This window comes from Pleurodeles waltl, chromosome 8 (genome assembly GCF_031143425.1).
Source record: "Pleurodeles waltl isolate 20211129_DDA chromosome 8, aPleWal1.hap1.20221129, whole genome shotgun sequence".
Taxonomy (NCBI): Eukaryota; Metazoa; Chordata; class Amphibia; order Caudata; family Salamandridae; genus Pleurodeles; species Pleurodeles waltl.
In genome coordinates this window covers 345,657,904-345,672,932 of record NC_090447.1, presented here as the reverse complement: position 1 = coordinate 345,672,932, position 15,029 = coordinate 345,657,904, and the positions used below count along the sequence as shown (strand labels likewise).

General features: G+C 44.6%; 1 protein-coding gene across 3 annotated transcripts in view; it reads right to left on the bottom strand.

Moving 5' to 3' along the window:
• The window catches only part of CASK (calcium/calmodulin dependent serine protein kinase), a 1,258,500-nt gene that overhangs the window by 258,399 nt on the left and 985,072 nt on the right, over positions 1-15,029 (bottom strand). The window lies entirely within an intron of this gene.

The window sequence follows — 15,029 nt, the reverse complement described above, 5'->3', positions numbered from 1 at the left end:
TTTTACTAGTTTCATGCCAGAGCAGGGACCGGGGGGTCTCTGGACTGGTGCAAACCGGTTTATGCAAGGAAGGCACCAAATGTGCTCTTCAAAGCATAAGGGTGGCTGGGGAAGGCTACCCCTCCCAAGCCATATGACATCTATTTCCAAGGGGAGAGGGTGTTGCCTTTCATCCACACAAAATCTTTTGTTATGCCTTCCCCTGATTGAGCAGGTCAGGCAGCAGGAGAGCAGAAACCAGTCTGGAGGGTGGCACAAGCGTAGACTGCTTGCAAAACTCTGGAAGACTGGCAGGAGCAATACATGCATGGAATCATACAACCAATACTGGCAACAGTATTGGGGTATGATCCCGACATGTTTGATACAAAACATGCCCAGGTTCGGACTTACCACTTACCCTTGTCCAGAACAAGGAAAAAATGACTTCGTAGGTGTAGCAAAGTGCCCTTGATGGCATGGTTACCTCTGCACTTTTTGATGCTGACTTGACAGAGTGTGCTAGGATCCTGCTAACCAGGCCCCAGCACCAGTGTTCTTTCCCAATATCTGAAACATTGTTCCCACAAATTGCACACCCATGGCCCACAGTTTGGTCCCTTGTAAAAGGTACCCATGGTACCAAGGACCCTGTGGCCAGGGAAGGTCCCCAAGGGGTGCAGCATGTATTGTGCTACCCTGGGGTACCCCCTCACCAAGCACAAGCACACTGCCTTTGCAGCTTGTGTGTGCTGGTGGGGAGAAAAAGAATACGTCGACCTGGCACCCCTCTTAGGGTGCCATGCTCAGAAACCACTGTATATGGCATAGGTAAAGTCACCTCTCTAGCAGGCCTTGCAGTCCTAAGGCAGGGTGCACTATACCACAGGTGAGGACATAGCTACATGAGCAATATGCCTCTACAGTGCTTAAGGACATTCTTAGACATTGTAACTGCAGTGTGGCCATATAAAGTATATGGGCTGGGAGTTTGTCATTACAAATGCCACAACTCCATAGTGGCTTCACTGAAGTCTGGGAAGTTTGGTATCAAACTTCCCAGCGCAATGAACCCACACCAAGGCCAGTTTTGGATTTATTGAAAAATGTATTTAGAGTGCATCTTACAGATGCCCCCTGTATTTTAACTAAACTTCTAGTGCAGGACTGCCCAGTTTGTGCCAACCTGCCACTTCCAGATGAGTTTCTGACCACATGGGGAGAGAGCTTTTGCGCTCTCTGTGGCCAGAAACAAAGCCTGCACTGGGTGGAGGTGCTTCACGCCGCCCCACTACAGGAACTGTAACACCTGGTGGTGAGCCTTAAAGGCTCCGGCCTCTTGTGGCCCAAGGTACTTCAGCTGGTGGAGATGCCCGCCCCAGAACAAAGCCCCACTTTTGTCAGCAAGTCCGGCGGGAAAAACAGCGAAAACAAGGAGGAGTGACCACCCCATAGGTGTCCAGAGCTGAAAGGACCCCCTCCTTGCAAAATCCTCCATCTTGGTTTGGAGGGCAAGGACCAATAGGGTTAGGTCTGCGTCCCTCTCCCCAAAGGGAGTGGACACCGGAAGGGTGTAGTCACCCTCAGGGACAGTCGCCATTGACTAGTGCCCTCTGATCCCTGTAACGCCTCTAAATCCAGGATTTAAAGGCTCCCCTGAACCTAGCTCGTCAGATTCCTGACAAGAGAGAAGAAGGACTGCTAAGCTGACCCCCAACAGAGAAGACTGAAGACGCAAACTGATTTGGCCCCAGCCCTATCGGCCTGTCTCCAGCTTCGAAAGCCCTGCTAAAAGAGGACCATGCAAGCTGCATGACCAGCGACCTCTGAAAAGCCTCCAGAGGAATGCCTGCATCCCAGAGGATCAGGAACTCAAGTGGACAGCAGCCCTGTCCAAGAAGAAACTACATCAAAGGACTACAGAGCCTCTACGGATGGGCGAGTCCTGTCCACTCTTCACACCCGATGCCCATGGCCTGTGTCCTGGTTGCCCAACCAACTAGAGCTGGTACCCAGGCGATTCTCAGCAAATGCCCACCCTGGATTGACCCCTTCTGTCCAACACAACGAGGGCTGCAGCCTGAATTCGGAGGACCCCCCCCACCACCAACCGCGACAGAACCGGATTAAGATTCTCTACGGCAAAAGGTACCCCCCCACCTGCAGCCCCTTGGCCTTGGGGAATCTGGCCTTCGGTGCAGCAAAGTGTAGCAGGTGCCCCCCCCTCCTTGTCCAGCCTTTTGTTTCCTGGAACAGCACCCCCTAAACTTTACCTGCAGCATCTTTGTGTCCCCCGGGGTCCCCCTATGGGAAAGCACTGGGAGCCAGACGCTGTGTTTGCACCCTGCACCCGGCTGCCCCTGCGCCGCTGAGGGTGTGTGTGTGTTGCAGACCAGTGGGCTCCTGCATGCTGTTAGGTGGCATTGTGTGACTTCCAGTCGATAACATTCAGCTTTGAAAGTGACGAATGGTGCTGCATATAAGCACCTCAAATGCACCCTGACATCAGTTTCTTTCATGAACGCTTCCGTACCCTCAGATGTGGAGCCCATCCACAAATTGAAGTTATCAGTGTGTAGATTTCTAAATTGGGAATTTTTAAATGGAAGAGACCATACACAGAACAGGAAGCTAGGAGAGTGGTGAGGAATCTGTGATTAGCGTACCCACAAAAGCGTAACTTGTTCTTTTAATGGATACTTCTAACTGCAGATTCCTCATCCTGTAACCAGATATCAAAGCAATACCTCTCAAAGTGGTGGGTCTGTAGCATTGCTCAGACTGACAGGTCCTGCAGGACCAAGGGGGAACAGGGTTGTGGAATTCCTACCGCCCGACGCCCGGGACATATTGTTTGGGATCAAGGGCAACAAGTTTTAATGTTTATTTTGTCCTTGGGACAAATAGGCCCAACCCCCTGCAGTATGAACCCCTTGGCTGCCAGTTTACAGAGAAGGAAACTGTCTGCAGTTGAGGTTATATGTATGTTAATGCTGTTCGAACTTGCATTTATGGTTCATTAAAGAAAAGTCTTCATTATTAGGGTGAGCGCTGTAAATGAACGTTTTAAGGGTACACTGCACTAATGACAGTGGTTCTAGTAAAAAACAAAAGTGTACAAAAATGTTTGAAAAGTTTACCAATATGAGGCTAAGTATAATGCCCCCAGAATGCTCTCTGATTAGATGCAAATATTTGCAGAAGCTTGTAAGCACGAGTGATGATTGTTTGCTTTCAAAATAAAATGTTCAGAAAAAAATGCAAATAGGAAAAAAGAGTTTCACTACTATGAAATTTTATGTGCCATTTCTTTGAAGCAACATTTTGTGAAATGTGCTGGTGCATGTTAGTATTACCAAAAAGTATTACTAATGGAAAATCAGTCTTTAGAGTCTTTTGGTTTTGTCAATGCATGTCTTGTTTTGACATGGCTATTGTAACACCTTATTGTTGTGGGAGTTGCCAGGCCTTCCCCATTGTAACAAACACTGTCAGCACCTGCTCTGAGTGAGTCTTTTGGGAGCGGGGGTGCTCCATGTTCTTTGCAGGGGGCCCCCTGCAGTTACGTTACGCCACTGATTGCCTGGCACTGAACAAAACTACTTTGTGTGCCCATATGCTCCTTCTGGAAGAGCAGAATGTGATCACTCACAGTAAAGCTAGTTGATAGAGAGAGAAATAGAAGTTTAATAAAAACAAAATGTCTTTTTTAACGCCAGACCTAATTAGGGATCCAATTCTTAAAGAAAGTCACAAAAGTGTAGCCATGGTAAATGTCTTTTAATTAGTGGCTTTCAAGAATTCACAAGAGCTCACAGAAGTAGACCTGGATATCTTACTCCTAGAAAATATGTGTAAACTGTATTTTAGCATGAGCAAATATGCATGCGTAGATTTGCTCATGTGAAAATCTACTGAGCGTTTACAAGTTCACTTTCCCTCCAACCACTTTTTTCCCCCATCCCTAGAAGAACAACTACTTCTGCCATTGTCAGGAGTAAATTTACAGCCTTTCTGATTATGGGAAAAGATTAGAGAAGAGCTGGTGAAAATTCTTAAAACATACAAATCAATAGGTTTGCAGACTCAAAGGCATTCCAGCCCTGGAGCTATTGCTTACTACTTCTTCCAGCCCCAATATGTAGATCTGCGGAAAAGTGTCAAAAGAAGGAAACTGCTATAGCAGGGATTGAAATTGCAAGTTTTCAAGCCCTAGTATAGAGGTAGCCCTGGCGTAATCAGAGAGGCTATTATCAGAGCTCTTACATAATGAGATTGCTGCCATAATTTGTCAACGCACTACATGGCACCAAAGGGACAAGTAGAGTTTTTTACAGGACAAGCAGATTTAAGAAGCAACCTGTCCCATGGACAAGTAGATATTTTAATAAATTCCACATCCCTGGGGAAAAATGACCACCTCAACAGACTGGACTTGGACTGTGGAGGAAGTTGTGCTTCATGAATGTGTGCACGGATGCCTGAGTAGCCGCCTGACATTTATCCAGGAAAGACACTCGATGTGGCAACACAGTTGTAGCAGCCGTGGCTCTGATGGAGCAAGCCCTTAGGCCTTCTGTAGGCCCTGTCTTAGCACATGCGTAGCAGATCTTAATGCAGTGGACTAGCCATCGACAGATGGTCCATTTCTGCACCATCCTACCCCTCTGCTCCCCAGACAACCCCACAAAGAACTGACTGACCTCCTGACGTTCTCTGGTAAAATCAATATAAAAACTGATTCCTCTACAAGGGAATAAACAATGGCGACTCTCCTGTTCTTCTGAGGAATGAGGTAACAAAGCAGGATGGAAGCTTGATGGCTTGCACAACATGAAAAGTCATCACCATCTTTGGAAGGAAAGCAGCTCGAGTCCTCATATACCACTTTGTCCAGAAAAAAGGTGGCATAGCGAGACTACAGACAAAGGACCTGAAGTTTAATCATCTGGCATGCATGTGTTATCGCCATCAGGAAGACCATTTTTACGGTGAATAGGCACAATGACAACTGTGCATTGGCTCAGAGGGGCATCACGACGAGGTAGGTGATCTGTACCGTAAACCTTTTAGGAAATGCATCACAACTAGTGGATTTGAATAAAGACACTTGGTCTAGCAAATTTAAAAATGGCAATAGCAGCGACAGATAACCTATATCTGTGTCTAAAGCATAATCTTGCAGGACTAAAAACAAGCAGACAACACACATCTCACGTTTTTGCTTTCAAGAGGTGTAACTGACAGGTACTGCACTAAGCCACACACTTATCCAAGCATCCAGCATACAGAGATTGTGTTGAAGGTCGCCTGGGCAACAAAATGAGAGGAGCAAAGGTGGTGGTGGGGGTTGGGTGGTGGGGGGTGGGAGAGGGAGCAAGGGATGAGAATCTACCTTAATCTCCACACTTGAAGGTGCAGGTTGAGCAGGCTCTGGTGCAAAGGCATTTCATGTGGTAGTAGGATTTTCACTGCTATTGTGTTGGACTATTACAGATTGCAGTCCTAACACTAACTTGGCATTTTTAGTGGTTTTTCAGTTTTACTTGATAATCATACCTGCAGTTTAATTGTGTTATGATGTTATAAACAAAGCTAACCATAATGTCACTAACCTTTTTTCAGTATATGCTTTTTTTTTTTTTTTTTTATTCAAACACCACAAGCAACAATCCCTTGCACCTAATTTGTTATGCACAGCCAACCACTGATGTGCATAGCCTTCGGATGAAAGTTGTGCACAACAGGGATTTGCCACAGAGAGACTGCATGTGCTATCTGAAAATGCACAATGGAGCCTGCCTGAGGGCATCCAACTTGTGGCCTGTGCCCAGGCCCTGCACCCAACCTCTGTTCAACATTGCCTTCGCCACTTGACCCTCCCTAAGTGGAGCACGCCCCCACCCTGCAGTCAGGGGGTCACGGAATGCTTCCTTTTTCCCCAGATTGTTGAGACTGAGTTCCAAGGTCCTGTAGGACAAGTTACTTACCTTTGGTAACGCCTTTTCTGGTAGAGACAATATTTAGTTGAGGATTCCTTACCTTAGAATTTCTCCCAGGTGTTAGTCTGGATCCGGAGATTTTTCTTCAGCAGTACCCCTGCGCGCCGTTAGGTGATGTTGATCGGCTCCACGTTAGTCATCTGGATCGTGCGTGCCGGATATGACATTGCGGGTCCTGTGTAGGCACCACCCCAGCGTGCTGACGTCAGTTTCTTTTCACTACTTTTCCCTACGGACCTGATTGTCCAAACAGTTGTGTTTGGTAAATGTGTGCAGGGATGCCTACTGTGCCGCCTGACAGATGTCCAGGACTGGAATTCCATGTACTAACACAGTGGTTGCAGCTTTAGCTCTGGTAGAATCAGCACATTGCTTCTTAGCTAATGCGTTGCACATTTTTATGCAGAGTAAGACCCACCTGGATATGGTTCTCTTCTGCACTGCCCAACCTATCTTCACACCCATATAACCAACAAAGTGTTGATCATCCACCCAGAACTCTTTGGTACGATCAGGGTAGAATGCCAATGCTCTTTGTGGGTAAAGGCGGTGGAGTCTCTCCTCTTCCTTGGAAGGAAGTGGGGGTGCGTAAAAAGTAGGTAAGGTGATGAATTGTCTTACGTGGAAGAGCTTAACCACTTTCAGAAGAAAGGAGGCCCGTGTGGAAGCACCACTTTGTTGGGATAGATGGAAAGTTATGGCGGCTTAGATGACAATGCTTGCAATTCACTCACCCTGTTTTCAAAGAGAGAAGCCTGAGGGGACAATCGTGGAGAGGCTCGAAGGGAGCACATATGAGGAATGACAAAACCAAATTCAAGTCCCATTAGGGCATTATGAATGGGAAAGGAGGAAATATGTGAGCAAGGCCTTCAAGGAACCTATTTACAATAGGGGATTTAAACAAAGAAGGTTGATCAGGCAACCTAAAAAAAAAAAGAACAGAGATTGCAGACAAATAACCTTTAAAAGTGCCCAGTGCAGAGCCCTGCTGGGCCAAAGAAAGTAAAAACAAGAGAACCTCAGAAAGAGGGGCAGAAAGGGGATCAACAGACATGTCTGTGAACCATGCCACTAATTTTTTCCACCGGCAGGCATAAACCAATTTAGTGGAGGGATATTTGGCTGCCAAGATTACGTTACAGACTTTGGGTGGAAGGTCAAAAGCTGTCAACTGCTGCCGCTCAAATTCTATGCAAGAAGGTGGAGACTGGACAGGTTCAGTGGAGAACCCTCCCTTGCTGCTGCAACTGAAGATCCTCCTAAGGGGCAGTCTGATAAGTGGATCGATGGCCATGCTCATTACCTCAGGATACCAGACTCCTTGTGCCCAGTCCAAAGCCACAAGGATTACTTGGGCCTGGTTGTTCTTGATCTTCTTGAGAACTCTAGGCAGAAGTGGAATGGGCAGAAAGGCGTACAGGAGGTCTGAGCTCCACTCAAGACGAACAGCGTTGCAGTGCCAGTGCCACCTTGGAAACTCCAACAAGCAAACCTGCTGACATTGTGCTCTCTCTACAGAGGCGAACAGATCTTATGCATTCTCTGCAGGGGCAAACAGATCTAACCAAGGCTCTACCCACTGCTGAAAGAGAACTTGCACCACCTCCGGATGGAGATGCCATTCGTGATCGAGTAAGCAGTGTCAGCTGAGTTCTTCTGTTCTAATGTTCAGAAAGCTCCCAGATGTTGAACCCCGAGGTATATGCCCTGCTGCTCCAGCCACGTCCAGAGGCATAGAGCCTCTTAACAAAGGGTCATTGACCCGACTCTGCCCTGCTTGCTGTATAACCACATGGCGGTAGTGTTGTCCATCTCCTGGTTCTAGGGCAGATAGAACTTGAGTCAGAGGGCGCATTTTGAACTTCTCCTTCTTGAGGAAGCAATTGAGGGATTGGAGGTCTAGGATGAGGCGGAGACCCTTGTCCTTTTTGGGCACCAGAAAGTAGCAGGAATAACAACCATGACCTACTTCTTACCACAGGACCTTTTCTATGGCTCCCTTGGCCAAGAGAGACAAAACCTCCTCGCAGAGAGGTGCTAAGTGCCATCTTCCAATCGTAGGATGGTGGCATGGATGGAGGGGTAGTCTCGAAGGGGCGGGAGTAGCCTATTCAGACTATCTGCATAAACCACCTGTCTGACATGATGGATTGCCAGCGGAGCAGGTGATGGCAAATCCTGCCTCCGACTGGTCCCTGGTGGGGAATCATCAGACTAGGAAGGTTTGGAAGCAGTTGCAGGGCAGGAGGACGGGGTGGGTTCGGTCCTGGCTGAACCGCTTACTCCCTGATCCTCGAGGATGGTGGATCCCACATCTCTGGCCACTAACAGGCTGGCCAGTGTGCGTGTTACAGTGGCTGGAGGCAAACAGACGCGGTGAGACACACCTTCCATAGCCACGAAAGGTGCAGAATGCATACAGCCTGCCAATTACCGAGTTTGGGATAAAGTAACCCAGCTTTAAATTCACCAACACAAGATATAGGACAAAAACAAAACTCAACTCAACTCAACTCTTTCATCTGGTAAGTTTTTTTTTGGTGTAAATAATTTGAGTCCCCGAACCTAGGTGATCAGACCATCCATGGCCCAACAGCCGAGACAGCTCTATCTTGCTTGATACCTATGCTCAAGTTCAGTCCTATGAAACAACTTTTCTAACACTAATTTCTTGAAAACTACTGAATGAAATTTACTTCACACAAAGCAAAAGCACTTCCTTGAGTAAGGATCTACTTTTGTGTCAAGTGTAACAATTCTATTTGCTTGTTTTCTCTGTATAGGAGAATGATGGATCCAACAAGAATTTTTAGGGGAAATCACACTTCTTTGACATCCTGCCCCTTCATTTTGACACCTCTGACAAATCAACACAAACTTTGCCATGCTGAAATCAAATCTGATGAACATTTGGTTTTGGAAGTTTAGTACAGACTGGGCAAATGGCGGCACAGTTATTAAAACTACATAAACCTTTTTTTTCCCATGGAAACTTAGACATGACCATAACCAAAAACCATTTAGTGCTGTCTCTCAGAAGTAAAATGATTGAGTTCTGAAAACCCAGTATTCTGTGAACTGTTCTCAGGACACTAAGGGTTCTGCTACGCATGTGACTGCATTTTCCACTCCTGTCAAGTGATCTGCGTTGCCAATTAAGCAGACTATGGGGCTCAGTCTCTTACGGGTATGCTTTCTTTGTACAGTAAATAGGTCATGCTTTCATACATGCCATACAAATAATGTTATTGGCCCTGACATTCCTATACGAAAGCTTTACAAGCCAGAAGTTCTGAAAGTCACTTTGAAAGATCAGAAAAAGTTGTCAGAAGGGTTCCCCCATCCAATGTGCAATATTCTCTAACCAAAAATGAGTTTATAGGGATGAATGGAAATGCATCTTCCATACTGAAATTGGAGGAGTCCCTCCACCTAAGCAAGAACAGGATAGGCTGGAAGAAAATTGGGATAGATAACAAGTGTTTAGATGTCAGAGAGCACCATTCAGTGATGAACAGTAACGTTCTAATTCTTGGTCTAACATAACACACTGAAAAACTAACATACACGTGTTTCAATCCAAGCGATTTCGAGCTACCATTGATCCCTTTCTGATTCCCTAATTGGCATTTAGGGTTCAATCACTAGTCCATTTGTGTTAAAGTAGATATTGTTGGTAGACCAACTTCACAAAAAAGTTAAATGTTGCATACTCAAAAATAATTTCTTTGGCTTGGTTGTCCAGGCACTGGGCTATTATTTAATCAGCCGACAACGAAAATGAAAGCACTGAAACTTATTTGTATGAGTAGTGCATGTATTTTGAGGGTATGGCAAGCCAATGGTCTTGAGTAAATAAAAAATCATCACTGCAGATAACAGAGAGAACTTAAAGAACTCAACAACATACACCGTGGAGAAAAATGATAGTCACATTATTCTGTAAAATCAGCTATGGAGTGTGACAGAAGCAGCAAACTTGGAGAAAATTTAAACATGTCATATTTGCAAGAGCAGATTTACATTTTTTTCTCAAGTAACAGTATTCCTCTCAGCTCCTTCACAGCAGGATTACTAGCAAGGCACAAGCTACTTATCAGCTTATCTCAGTCATTATCAACAAAGAACAATTAGCCGTGTACATTAGAAAGTTTAATACAAGTGAGCTATGTAACAGATTTAAGAAGCGTTTACAACTTTTTATGCTGTTCCTTTGTTGCTTCTTGCAAATGTTTAACAAAAATCTTGAGCTGGAGTCATTGATACTTATTTAGTAGAAACACCTTGAAGCAGGGGATAAATCCTTCGTGTTATCAACAATGAGTACTTAATCTTAATGCTTTTCTATTTTGAAAACTGCAGGTGAGGTGGGGAAATAGACACAAGGAAATCAGCCAACGCAATAAACGGGAGAGGACATCCGTGTATTTGGACTCAACTATATCCTTCTTCCCTGACTTGCAAATCTGCAGTAAAAAGTCATACAACATGTACATTATTTGATACAGTAGCCACATGCTAAACAACAAGATACACAGCATGGTTACCAGTGGGAATCTGACCACCAACCAAGGTGTATTCAAACGTTTTAGAATGTTCATGGTTTTCATGACTTATTACCTAGGAAGTATGTTTCCGGTCATCTGAAAGAATACTTTTAGGTCATTAAAGCTAAAATGCTTCATATCAACAGGTACCTAATTTTATTTTGAAGGAAATATTCATTGACGGTGTGTCATTTTAATAATGTGAAGATGCATGCTCTCTCGTTTGCATCTTTACCTTTCCTATTGTTTTCCACTTTGTCTTCTCTAATGGGAATTGTACACTACTTTACTATATTATGATGATAATGTCCTACCATTGTCCTTCATCAAAGCTCTCTCTAGGGAGGCTCTCTCACCCCAACTTACTATTGTCAATGCCTCCCTCACTCAAACCATCTTCCTAGAAGCTCTGAAGACCGGCCAAATGGTTCCATTCCTGTTTCTTTTCCCACTCCTACAGAAGCTTGCACTAGACCCCGATGACATCACTGGCTACTGGGCAATCACTCCCCTACCATTCATCAACAACATAATTGAAAAAGCAGTCGATTTCCACCTCCTTGAACATTTCACTGCTAACTAGCTCCTGTGCGACAATCAAATTTATTTTAGGCCATTTCTGCCCCCCCGGGGGCAGATCGGCCTATTATTAGGCCGATCTGCCACCAGGGGGGGGGGGGGGGGGGGGCGAAATCTCTAGGCGCCAGGGCAATTTTTTTTGTGTGTGTTTTTTTTTTTTTTTTTTAGAGATGAGGAGCGACCCATCAGGCAAGGGTCGCTCCCCTGGGGGGCAAATTGTATTTAGACCATTTCTGCCCCCCCCCCCCCCCCCCGGGCCGGCAGGTAGGCACTTTGCAAGAAACACCTCTGTTTTCTTTCAAAAATTTGGATGTGTCCACGTTGCGCTTTGGGGCGTTTCCTGTCGCGGGCGCTAGGCCTACCCACACAAGTGAGGTATCATTTTTATCGGGAGGCTTGGGGGAACGCTGGGTGGAAGGAAATTTGTGGCTCCTCTCAGATTCCAGAACTTTCTGCCACAGAAATGTGAGGAACATGTGTTTTTTTAGCCAAATTTTGAGGTTTGCAAAGGATTCTGGGTAACAGAACCTGGTCCGAGCCACACAAGTCACCCCATCTTGGATTCCCCTAGGTCTCTAGTTTTCAGAAATGCACAGGTTTGGTAGGTTTCCCTAGGTGCCGGCTGAGCTAGAGGCCAAAATCCACAGATAGGCACTTTGCAAAAAACACCTCTGTTTTCTGTGAAAAAATATGTTGTGTCCACGTTGTGTTTTGGGCCATTTCCTGTCGCGAGTGCTAGGCCTACCCACACAAGTGAGGTATCATTTTTATCGGGAGACTTGGGGGGACGCTGGGTGGAAGGAAATTTGTGGCTCCTATAAGATTTCAGAACTTTCTGCCACAGAAATGTGAGGAACATGTGTTATTTTAGCCAAATTTTGAGGTTTGCAAAGGATTCTGGGTAACAGAACCTGGGCCGAGCCACACAAGTCACCCCATCTTGGATTCCCCTAGGTCTCTAGTTTTCAGAAATGCACAGGTTTGGTAGGTTTCCCTAGGTGCCGGCTGAGCTAGAGGCCAAAATCTACAGGTAGGCACTTTGCTAAAAACAGCTCTGTTTTCTGTGATGTGTCCACGTTGTGGTTTGGGGCATATCCTGTCGCGAGCGCTAGGCCTACCCACACAAGCGAGGTATCATTTTTATCGGGAGACTTGGGGGAACATAGAATAGCAAAACAAGTGTTATTGCCCCTTGTCTTTCTCTACATTTTTCGATTCCAAATGTAAGACAGTGTGTAAAAAAGACGTCTATTTGAGAAATGCCCTGTAATTCACATGCTAGTATGGGCACCCCGGAATTCAGAGATGTGCAAATAACCACTGCTTCTCAACACCTTATCTTGTGCCCATTTTGGAAATACAAAGGTTTTCTTGATAGCTATTTTTTACTCTTTATATTTCAGCAAATGAATTGCTGTATACCCGGCATAGAATGAAAACCCACTGCAGGGTGCAGGTCATTTATTGGCTCTGGGTACCTAGAGTTCTTGATGAACCTACAAGCCCTATATATCCCTGCAACCAGAAGAGTCCAGCAGACGTAACTGTATATTGCTTTCGAAAATCTGACATTGCAGGAAAAAGTTACAGAGTAAAACGTAGAGAAAAATTGATGTTTTTTTCACCTCAATTTCAATATTTTTCTTTTTCAGTTATTTTCTGTAGGAAACCCTTGTAGGATCTACACAAATTACCCCTTGCTGAATTCAGTATTTTGTCTACTTTTCAGAAATGTTGCGGTTTCTGGGATCCAGCGTTGCTTTCATGCCCATTTCTGTCACTGACTGGAAGGAGGCTGAAAGCACAAAAAATCGTAAAAATGGGTATGTCCCAGTAAAATGCCAAAATTGTGTTGAAAAATTGGGTTTTCTGATTCAAGTCTGCCTGTTCCTGAAAGCCGTGAAGCTGGTGATTTTAGCACCACAAACCCTTTGTTGATGCCCTTTTCAGGGGAAAAAACACAAGCCTTCTTCTGCAGCCCCTTTTTCCCATTTTTTTTTTTTTTTAAAACGAATTTTTCACTGTATTTTGGCTAATTTCACAAAGTCTGGGTACCTCTAGAATCCCTAGGATGTTGGAAAAAAAGGACGCGAATTTGGCGTGGGTAGCTTATGTGAACAAAATGTTATGAGGGCCTAAGAGCGAACTGCTCCAAATAGCCAAAAAAAGGCTCGGCACAGGAGGGGGAAAAGGCCTGGCAGCGAAGGGGTTAAATTGAGCTGCATGGTGCTCTTCTAACAAAAAGCAGCATAACATTTTAAAAACATATGCAGGTGATATACAATTCCACCTGACAGTCTACCTATTTCAGAGATACAAAGCTTCAAAGACTGCTTGCATATCATTTGGGTGCCCATTGCCTACCTGAAGCAGAACGGAACCAAGACAGAGTTCCAGTTACTTGTCAGGAACAACATAACAAGATACAATACAAACCAGGCTCGATGACATGAACCTTGACAAATTCAAACTCCAAATTTCACCGAATGCTAACTTATTTGGATTCACCCCAGCATACCAACTTCACCCTCAAGGAACACACTGCCCAAAAAAACATCGTGGTACCAGCTCTCTTTTCTAACAAAAGAGCAACTGTTCCTTCCATAAAGATACTTCAGAACTGGCCTAATACATGGCCTCCCAGACCCTATGCTGGAACTCCTCGGGCATGCTAAAAGCAGCAGCACAAAGAAATATGATCACATTTCTCTTTCAGTTGGCCCCCACCGATCGAACCTTAATTGACTCCTGCTGCCAACCCTCCCCATCTTCAAAACCAGTTGCATTATTTACTAAACAGTCACAACCAGCTGCCCTATTTTGCAGATAAGCTCATCATCTCTGGTGATTCTTGGAGCACCAACAATCAGGACATCATCAGACTGCAGACTGCAGACTACAACAAATAAGATAAACGCTATTTCCATTCATGCACCATGATATGGAACAATATCCCTGTATCCAACAAGACCACCCAACTTGCTTACATTTAAGAGTTGAAGATTTGTCTATGCAAAGAGAAGTACATCACAATGCATTAACCATCCCCAGAACAGCGTCCTATCCTATTACTCATTGACTTTATGCTTGTCTTCGGTCATATGCAGTGCTCCGCTGACTTTTGCCTAGGTTCACGCTGTAGAAATACCATTTACATACATAAACAAATACATACATACATATATTGGTGTACCATTTTAATTCCTCCTTTATCAGATGATTGTTAAGATCAGGTTCTGTTTTTTAAGGCATAAAATGAGACTGAATCTCAGCTCTTTAAAAATCTAAGGATATTGCAACTACTCAATATGAACACAAGGGAAAAACAAAATACAGTCAAAACTGTGCGTGCAAGAGTTCTAATCTCACAATTTACTGTGGACAGTCAACAGCAACAAGAGAATGGGTAATAATACTCTACAAATTACACCCCTCATGACAAACCACTGGCTTTGTATTGAGATAAGTATAGTTTTTAATGGGACCTGTGGTTACACCTTAATCCATGACTGAGATAAAACGCTAAGGTGTCGTCTGAAATAAAGAATTATTAGAAGCTGAGGACCAGCCAGAACATAGGATCTGTGAGACATGGATATTATTTAGTTTCTCCTGATTAAATCCAAGTTGTTTCTGTCGTCAGTAAGCAACTGCTGGAAACCACATACAAAATTGTTCATATTAAATGGACGAATACATATATATGAAAATGCAGAGGCTTCCTTATGGGCCATGGAAACCTGTTTGGTACAAACATTTCTTTCTGCAATGAGATAAAAAACATGAACACTTTCCCCTTGTTAAGTCTTTAACAACAATCACAGTGAGTTTCACTGCTCTTGTACACGACCCTTTCCTGATCTGAGTTCCAGATGTTGGTGAAATGATTATGGGATATGCAACCTACTCCTTCTGTTCC